Below are 7918 nucleotides of genomic sequence, written 5' to 3'. Positions count from 1 at the left end.
GGGTTCTGCACTCATGAAGTTTATCTGCCGCACCAGTTTTTTTTTTAGATGCGAAGCAGCTTTTCCTCGGGGCTATGTCCGTCCTTCCCTCACGCGTCCGCTCCCCCACACGCATGCGCCAACTCTTCCCCCTTTCCTTGTAACGTGTAAGAACACGTTTGTTCACTTCAACCTGCTTCCTGAACCAGCTGCACCTGAACTGCTTGCTTTCTGTTGTGAAGAGTCAGACAACAAGATAACTAAAACGATTACGAGGCCGTGGTTAATAACGCTGTTACTGCCATTCCATTTCAAGAATAGCGAGTCAGCCTATACGTAGTCACCTACGCAAGATACAATTATTGCGTGTAGAATAAAATAATCAAAACTGCGACTTACGTTCAAATTCTACGAGTCACAGCTGTCTACCGATACACCAATATATAGGATGTCACGATACTAGGCCTGCTGGTAAGTTAAGCTCCGCATACCTTACGGCACATCCGCATGATGCCATTAACTAAGCCTGCCTCGATCGCCGCTAAGTGTCGTCAATTCAAATGGCATATCGATCTACGTTTGCCATCTATTTCGTGAATGTACTTAGGATGGGAACATACCGCTCCTACTCGTAAGTTAAGCCTCGCCCAATCTAACGTCACATGCGCATGACGTCATCAACTAAGCATGCCTCGATCGCCGTTTAGTGTCAATTCAAATGACATTCACCCTACGCTTACCATCTATTTCGTGAATCTACTTATGATGGGAAGATACTGGGCCTACTGGTAAGTTAAGCCGCGCGCAATCTAGAGCACATCCGCATGACGTCATCAACTAAGCTGCTTCGCTGTTAAGCGTCGTCAATGCAAATGGCATCGCATTGGATTTACCCTATATTTCGTGAATGCACTGCGTCTGTGTAAATCCCATTTCATGAGAACGTGCTGTATGACCTCTTTGTTCAAGGCGAACACCGGACAACCTCGTATGTGAGATGTGCCACATATACACGCTGCATTAACTAGAAGGTGCTCCAGTTTCTTTTCAGGCTCAACCATCTGCGTTCGTGCCTGCTCGATCTGCATACACCTCGACAGGACTGAAAGAAGAAAAAGTGCGTAGTTTCGCGATGCTGGGCGTCGTTTGCAACGCGGACAGGTGTGAGGCCTTCATCCTATTTAAAAGCCAATAAAGACATTTTCTATTTTGAGCTGTGCATTCTGTATGGGACCAAACAAGAGGGGGAGGGGGGGGGTAATGTTGAACGACACTCCTTACCTGTAAGAGTGTAACAAGTTCATTGAAGAACTACATTCCTTCAGAATCAGTGGACCCCGTGCAACTGAATACGACCCGGCTGCTCTGTCAACGATGCGCTGAAACATCGCGCAACGCGACAAATCGGTGCATTAAAGGGACACTAACGAGAACAACGATTTTTGTCGTATTAGTAAATTACTCTTTCGCGATACCAAAAAACACCAAGTTTCCTGCGATAAGACTCTTGGTAAGCGAGAAAACGAGCAATAAGAAAACACTGGTGGCGACGCCACCGTATAGTTCCCGCACCAGTCGCCGTGACGTCATAGATTTTCACAGCTTCTGCTAGGGCCTACGGAGCTTCTAATCGGTAAAAAAATAAGTACATTATCTTCTGAGGGAGCCAGACAGTTAACAAAGTTTCAGGAAACTTCGTTGAGCCAATGTGATCAAAATACGAACAAACTTTGTAATCCGTGACGTAACAATCGGAGATTTCGGCGGGAAATTCAGAAGTGACACTTTTGACGTTAATTGTCTCATCTATTATCAAACACATGGTGGTGAAATTAACGACACTGGAGTTTTCACAGTATAGTTTATCAGTCTAAACTAATTTGTTGTTTCCCTTTAGTGTCCCTTTAATTATCGCGTCTTATTTCCGTAAGCGATGTTCAGTTTTCGAATAAAACCACTGACCCTTTCCCTCCTCTGTTCCTTGAAGTTATCTCGTTTATTTTGAGATTCCTTTGCAGTAATAAGGTCGGAACACCTGACAAACCGCGCATGGAAATAATATGTGGGGTTTTACGTCCCAAAACCACGATATGATTATGAGGGACGCCGTAGTGGATGGCTCCGGAAATTTCGACCACTTGGGGTTCTTCAACGTGCACCTAAATCTAAGTACACGGGCCTCAAACATTTTCGCCTCCATCGAAAATGCAGCCGCCGCGGCCGGGATTTGATCCCGCAACCTTCGGGTCAGCAGTCGAGCGCCATAACCATTAGACCACCGTGGCCGGGCAAAAAGCTGCGCATGGTAAGAGCTGCCATAAATACAATGTAGCCGTACATTGGGCCCTCTTCTAAGTCACCCTTATCGGTTAATCCTACAATCTAGTTCACTTTCTATTTCGACGTGATCCGCCTCTTGCTTCGCTATGGCGCAATTTTAAAGTTAATAAACTCGGTCGAGCTTAATTTGAACAGGACGTCAGACTTCATCTAGTACCGCGGCCACTTCGAGCAAGATACGGCACAATAACGTCTTAAGTACGCTCAAGCAGCACTAGGAAAGCGATTCGCAAAGGCTATATTTTTAGTGCTATCATCAGACATTCCAACCTTACCTTCGGGACATCGCTTCATAAAGGGTATTTTACAACTTTCTTATGTCGGAGCTTGTCTACCTTCGCAGTACAGGAAAATAAGTGACTGATGTAAGCGCTACGCAGCGTTATTATATTTGACCCAAATAATTAGGCGCAGGAGCTTCAGGACAACGAGTATTCAAATCACGCAGTTTAATAACTAAAAACGCCGAGATTCGTTTGAAACACACAAGATCACGAAAACTCTTTGACGTAAACCTGCAATAAGCAAGACTAAATGAACCAAGGTAATGCGTCCAGCCATATTTTAGTCAACGTGCGAGTTACAGTTCATCCAATATTCAGTAAACGACGCCTCTTGCTCATGAAGAATCAGTGTCTGACGCAGTCGTTCACCCGGTTAACGTTCCGGGGTGCTCTGGTTCGACTCGACGCCGCAAGACGGCGCCACTATCGCCGTTGCTCATGTCTATATGTACTCTAAAAGAACTTGTTGTTGGGCTAGTTGGTAGATCATTTCCAAAACTTAATTAGAGCGCAACCACACGACACATTCACACACCCACACACCCACACACCCAGACATCAACCACGTACAGCGCTCCTTATGTCTGGGTGTGTGGGTGTGTGAATGTGTCGTGTGGTTGCGCTCTAATTAAGTTTTGGAAATCATGTCTATGTCATCGGTATAGTTCTTGGCGGGCAACACGAATACGTATAGTTCGAAACATCCTGCAATTGGCCCATAGCTGCAGTCCTCTCTCGTCACAAAGTAGCACGAAGCTGTACTCGGCTATCGGGCCCTAGTTGCTCGAGCAGCTGACCCAGGGTGCTGTTCTGTATACTGTCGAATTCCGCCATATTGTCAAATTTCCGTAATGGCGGCATTTTAAGCCAATCAGTGAGGCCGTAGCAGCCCTCCGGGCCAATCAAGGTTGACCAAATGGCGGAATTATTTTTTATTATTATTTACAAGTTACTGCGGGCTCAGGATAGAGACTATGCACGAGTGGTATCAAAGGTTAAAAACAAGCACTTCTACAAACAGAAAAGTAGAATTTCATAAGCAAAATAAGTATACGCACATATACGCACACATATAACTATATATAGGCTCATACATACATGCGTACCTATAGCAGTTCATAATAGCATAATAAACGCATAATTCAATATCAATTCATAATGCAGAATCAGGTGAACCCCTCAATAACAAAAGCCCTCAAAAACAAAATTCTCGCCTCAAGGAAGAAATCTGGTGTCCCCGGAGAACGTCCATAGAGTTCAATGCATTTGCCCCCTCTCGACGGCGAAGAGATTTTAAAAAGCACTCCCGCAATAATGAAAGCTTCAGGTAGTGATCCACGACATTTCTTTCAACCCGTAAGCTAGTTGGGAACCCGGAAGTTCGAAAATTGCAGCACCTCTCATTCGACAAGTCGGGCACATACATTTCCGCCAGCAAGCATTGGTGCGACCATTGCTGTTAACATTCGGTCGGATGATGATGATAGCAGAAAGAATTTTTTTTCGCTGAAGACAGTTTTTTGCTATCTCCTCTGTTGGTCAACTACGTCGGTACATGACGTTTCAAGTGACGACACCCACGAAATCCAAAAAAAACGGCGGGAAGGAGAAGTTGGAAGCTTGCGATGAAAAAATCCGTAAACAGTGGGTGGGTGCTCGAGCCGACGTTTCGACAAGTGGACTTGACTTCAGTTCCAGCCTTGAAGAAGACAATTCCACTTGTCGAAACGTCGGCTCGAGCACCCACCCCCTGTTTACGGATTTTTTCATCACACCCATGAAAGTGACGTCATGTCTACAGACGTTCTGTAAACTACCTAACTGCTTGCTGCCGCGCGCCTCTCCGTGTGCACGCCGAGATCTCCCGCGCTTTGCTTACGTGCAGTCTTGGTTGGCCTTTCGTAACGATGCCGACTCCTATTAAAAAGGTCAAGTTTTTGACGCTTCAGAAGAAGTCTATAGGATAATCGGCGAAGCTGCGAAAGGCAGAAACAAAGGCGCATGTTGCAGAGAAGTTCGAAGAGAAAGCTCGGCGACTTGCTTAAATAAATTTTGGTTGCGCGAAGTAACTGATCTGTGTATTTTTCTATTTTCGCGAGAACTAAGTTCTCATGAGAACGAACAAAAACCGCTCTCCCGGCTATTTCGTTATTGAGGGGTTTGACTGTACGAATATGTGCATATATGCACATACATAACTATATACACTTATACATACATGCATACACATAGTACATGACACAGTATTAAGGGTACTATTACGCTAACAGATTAATGTAAGCGGTTGGGATTACAAGTGTACTAAAAATTTCTAATATGAGAGACCCAAAAAAAAAGGTGTTTTACATTATGGTGCAATTGAGTTGAATGAGTGAATGTTTTGTAGCGAATCAATCGGCCGAGTGTTTCAGTCTGTAATGGTTCGAGGAAGAAATAGCTTGAAGGAGAACAACATGGCTGGATTTAACAATGTCCAGAATACATTTATTCTGCTTCTTTATTCTTACGGGTGCTTTCTATGATACGTGTGCATTGTTATACATCTTTGTTGCCTTGTTTTGTTTGTTTTTTGTATAAGTGTTCCCCTAGTTCTTCCTAATGTTATTGTACTCTTGCATTTCTTTTTTCCGATGTAGTTGTGTTGCGTGATGAATGTACAGCGTGGTGCTGGAGGCCTGGTCAGGTTACTCTTAACGTCGACTTTAGTCTCTTGCACCACGAAAGGCATAAATATTATCATAATAAAATTAAAAAATAAATATTATAATAATAAAATAGCACGGCCGGTGCGCCGTCCAGAAGGACGTCACAACTTTGTCCGTGACGTGTAGCCGGCTCGCTGCGCAGCAGTATCTGCAGCAGTTAGTCCACGCGGACGGGTTCCTCCTGCTCGGCTTCCTGGATGGTGTCGGCAACCCGGACCACGTTCGTCTCGGCCAGCAGCAAGGCAAACACACCGAAAGCGAACATGCCTAACGGTACGACGATCAGGGCGAACACGCCTGCGGCGAAGGTGTCGCCCGTGGTCGGGTACTGGATGCCGAGCACGGCTAGGGCTCCGAGGCGACCACTGACGGTGGCGCAACCGCAGCCCGCGCCCTTCACCACGGTGGGGAACCCTCGGCCGTGTAGACGAACCGCGTGGCGAGCACGCAGAGCAACAGGAGCAGCGTGACGGTTACGACGAGCTTGGAGAGGAGCCAGTGTTCCAGCGCGACGGCCACGGCCAGCAGGGTTCTTAGGGCCGAGACGAGGGTCATGTCCAGGGCCAGGGTCTGCCGGCAGCCCCACGCTTTGAAGACCAATAAGAAGTTGTAGTCGTGTTATTAATTGCTCATAGGCATAGGCGTGCGCTGAATTCCCCATTATAGGGGGGGGGGGGGGGCGAAGTGTCATCACAGCGCCCCCTCCCCACGGTGATGGAGTCCGAAAGAGAACATGCTTCACAATGGATGAAAAGAAAATGAAAATGAAGCGACGTCCTTCTCATAATGGCCTGCCGATGCTCCCTGCCTTTCCGGGAGTAAAGATGTGAAGTGAACAGTTCTTGGAATGCAACATAAGGGCCTTCGGCCGCCATGCAGTCTTACGTTGTCTGTTAGCGTATTAAGCGTATTACAGTTTTCGCAATACCGCATCACCTGACAGGGGTAGAGCAGCAACAACGCTGGTAGCGATATTTTTGTGACGCACCGCGTATATATTGAGGACATAGAACTGCAATGATTTTTCATATTATACTTATTTGCTGGCGTAAAGCGTTCGTTAGCAGCGTATTCACTAACGTGCAATATTCTAACTTTTCTTCTCCGAGAAAGCGAATACCACCTAGAAACGTCCTAGACGTGTTGTAGTGGCAGAAAGCGTCGAAGGAATGCCATCGCTATTCATACTATAGCCACTCATAGCTCCGATTACCCGGTAATTTCTAACAGTGATATTTTTACGGTGATCTAAAAAAGGAAAACCAATATAAGTCAAATAGCAAGGCGGTTCCGCATCAAACAATCACAGTGAATAAGTATACAGGGTGTTCAACGTAGTAGAACCAAATATTAAATAGAAAGTGGTTAACCGCGACTGAATGAAACCTAACGGCATATTGTTTACCGTGATTTGGCGCTCGTTATGGTATTTTTATATTGCGCTTAATTGCTTAATTAACTAAGGTCGAATATGCAACATTTCTAATATTCAGTTTAGGGCCAAGTGGACTTCGTCACGTCGTCGAGCGCGCTTAAAGACGACCGATCTTTTTTTTTTTTTTTTGCGACTTACATTTTGTGTGGCGAATACATTCCGGCTTTTAAAGAAAGTCCGCGAAATATGAAACAAAACCACGTGACTGCGCTCATGCACTACCGTACTGCAGCGCTCTCAAACGTGCTTCGAGCGAAACAACCGGCGCGCGGACCGTCAGCCTATCGCTCCTCAGGGACGATGGCGTTCGCTTGCCGTGTGCGGCCGTCAGAAAATGTCAGCGGCCACGGAAATGTTGACGCCCTGTGGGATCGTTGCCTTGAGCAGCGGCCGCTCATTTCCCACGGTGCACGCGCTAGTTCTTTCGCTCGAAGCACGATTGAGAGCGCTGCAGTACGGTGCCGCACAAGGGCAGTAACGGGTCATCTTTTCCCGGCTTTCTTTAAACGCCGAAAAAATCACTACACAGTATGTACGTTCTCTGCAACCTAACGAACCGCACTTAGACCTAAAATAAACACCAGAAATGTTGCATAGTTCATCTTAGTTAACTAAGAAATTAAGAGCATAATAAAAATACTCTAACGAGAGCCACATGGCGGTAAATAATGTCGTTGGTTTTATTCAGTTGAGGTTAACCACTTCTTTGTAGATATTTTCTTCCAGTTACGCGAAACACCCTGTATAGACACGATACAGGCGGCACCCCTAGAAGCTCTGACAATAGCATAATATATCGTCAACTTAGATGCTAAGGTCAGGCAAGATAAAACTCAGTGCCTATGGAAAATAGCATAAAAAGGGCTCGTGGGGACGTTCATGAGAAAAACCTAGCACCTCGTACTATGTATCTCAAATCCCCTTCCTAACTTCTTTAAGAATTTTTTTGTTACAGTTTCAGTATTACAATGCCAACTAAATCTCGCTATTTTACTAAGTCGTAAGCAGACTCTATACTCTAGAGACACTCAGATTATTTTACCTTTGTCCTTTACATCACAGCAGACACACATGGAATGTACATATGTAGATAGAAGCAATGACGCAGACAGTTAAAAATAAGAATAAAGCAGAGGACGTATTTTAGGAGCAGCTTACAAAAAGACATATTACAG

The sequence above is a fragment of the Rhipicephalus sanguineus genome, chromosome 11, assembly GCF_013339695.2.
Source record: "Rhipicephalus sanguineus isolate Rsan-2018 chromosome 11, BIME_Rsan_1.4, whole genome shotgun sequence".
Lineage (NCBI taxonomy): Eukaryota > Metazoa > Arthropoda > Arachnida > Ixodida > Ixodidae > Rhipicephalus > Rhipicephalus sanguineus.
Note: the sequence above shows the minus strand (reverse complement) of the source record.